Source organism: Nomia melanderi, unplaced genomic scaffold (genome assembly GCF_051020985.1).
Source record: "Nomia melanderi isolate GNS246 unplaced genomic scaffold, iyNomMela1 scaffold0919, whole genome shotgun sequence".
Lineage (NCBI taxonomy): Eukaryota > Metazoa > Arthropoda > Insecta > Hymenoptera > Halictidae > Nomia > Nomia melanderi.
In genome coordinates this window covers 17,501-20,122 of record NW_027476033.1, presented here as the reverse complement: position 1 = coordinate 20,122, position 2,622 = coordinate 17,501, and positions in this window count along the sequence as shown.

The following is a 2,622-nucleotide window of genomic DNA, read 5'->3' as shown; positions in this document are numbered from 1 at the left end:
AAATTTCGGGAAGTCCGATTCGCCTGCTGGAATTACCGCACGGGCTGGACACCTCGCTCCGACGAATCGGTTTTTTCCATTTTTTTTGAAAAATAAATTTTTGTAATTTTTTTTAATGTCAAAAACGTTAATAAACGTCATGTTTACGCATGGATTAAACATTGAAATAATTTTAAAACACTTATTAAAAAAGTTGGTGTCGACCGTGGGACTTAGAAAAATTTCGGGAAGTCCGATTCGCCTGCTGGAATTACCGCACGGGCTGGACACCTCGCTCCGCCGAATCGGTATTTTCCATTTTTCTTGAAAAATAAATTTTTGTAATTTTTTTTAACGTTGAAAACGTTAATAAACATCATGTTTACGCATGGATTAAACATTGAAATAATTTTAAAACGCTTATTAAAAAAGTTGGTGTCGACCGTGGGACTTAGAAAAATTTCGGGAAGTCCGATTCGCCTGCTGGAATTACCGCACGGGCTGGACACCTCGCTCCGCCGAATCGGTATTTTCCATTTTTCTTGAAAAATAAATTTTTGTAATTTTTTTTAACGTTGAAAACGTTAATAAACATCATGTTTACGCATGGATTAAACATTGAAATAATTTTAAAACGCTTATTAAAAAAGTTGGTGTCGACCGTGGGACTTAGAAAAATTTCGGGAAGTCCGATTCGCCTGCTGGAATTACCGCACGGGCAGGACACCTCGCTCCGACGAATCGGTTTTTTCCATTTTTTCCGAAAAATAAATTTTTGTAATTTTTTTTAATGTTAAAAACGTTAATAAACTTCATGTTTACGCATGGATTAAACATTGAAATAATTTTAAAACACTTATTAAAAAAGTTGGTGTCGACCGTGGGACTTAGAAAAATTTCGGGAAGTCCGATTCGCCTGCTGGAATTACCGCACGGGCAGGACACCTCGCTCCGACGAATCGGTTTTTTCCATTTTTTTTGAAAAATAAATTTTTGTAATTTTTTTTAACGTTGAAAACGTTAATAAACATCATGTTTACGCATGGATTAAACATTGAAATAATTTTAAAACGCTTATTAAAAAAGTTGGTGTCGACCGTGGGACTTAGAAAAATTTCGGGAAGTCCGATTCGCCTGCTGGAATTACCGCACGGGCAGGACACCTCGCTCCGACGAATCGGTTTTTTCCATTTTTTCCGAAAAATAAATTTTTGTAATTTTTTTTAATGTTAAAAACGTTAATAAACTTCATGTTTACGCATGGATTAAACATTGAAATAATTTTAAAACACTTATTAAAAAAGTTGGTGTCGACCGTGGGACTTAGAAAAATTTCGGGAAGTCCGATTCGCCTGCTGGAATTACCGCACGGGCAGGACACCTCGCTCCGACGAATCGGTTTTTTCCATTTTTTTTGAAAAATAAATTTTTGTAATTTTTTTTAACGTTGAAAACGTTAATAAACATCATGTTTACGCATGGATTAAACATTGAAATAATTTTAAAACGCTTATTAAAAAAGTTGGTGTCGACCGTGGGACTTAGAAAAATTTCGGGAAGTCCGATTCGCCTGCTGGAATTACCGCACGGGCTGGACACCTCGCTCCGCCGAATCGGTTTTTTCCTTTTTTTCCGAAAAATAAATTTTTGTAATTTTTTTTAATGTTAAAAACGTTAATAAACTTCATGTTTACGCATGGATTAAACATTGAAATAATTTTAAAACGCTTATTAAAAAAGTTGGTGTCGACCGTGGGACTTAGAAAAATTTCGGGAAGTCCGATTCGCCTGCTGGAATTACCGCACGGGCAGGACACCTCGCTCCGACGAATCGGTTTTTTCCATTTTTTCCGAAAAATAAATTTTTGTAATTTTTTTTAATGTTAAAAACGTTAATAAACTTCATGTTTACGCATGGATTAAACATTGAAATAATTTTAAAACGCTTATTAAAAAAGTTGGTGTCGACCGTGGGACTTAGAAAAATTTCGGGAAGTCCGATTCGCCTGCTGGAATTACCGCACGGGCTGGACACCTCGCTCCGCCGAATCGGTTTTTTCCTTTTTTTCCGAAAAATAAATTTTTGTAATTTTTTTTAATGTTAAAAACGTTAATAAACTTCATGTTTACGCATGGATTAAACATTGAAATAATTTTAAAACGCTTATTAAAAAAGTTGGTGTCGACCGTGGGACTTAGAAAAATTTCGGGAAGTCCGATTCGCCTGCTGGAATTACCGCACGGGCAGGACACCTCGCTCCGACGAATCGGTTTTTTCCATTTTTTTTGAAAAATAAATTTTTGTAATTTTTTTTAATGTTAAAAACGTTAATAAACTTCATGTTTACGCATGGATTAAACATTGAAATAATTTTAAAACGCTTATTAAAAAAGTTTACTCTTGACCGTGGGGACTTAGAAAAATTCCGGCTTGCACGGATTCGACCACTCTGTTTTTCGGAGTTTCTGAGAAAAATAAATTTTTGTAATTTTTTTCATTATGATTTCTGAGTTCTCCCAGTAGTTTAATGTAAGGATTAAGCATTTAAAAATTTTTAAATCGAATATTAAAAAAGTTTACTCTTGCAATTTTTGGAAAAAAAAAATTCTAAAAAATTTTTCTTTCGGTGGAAACTAACGTTT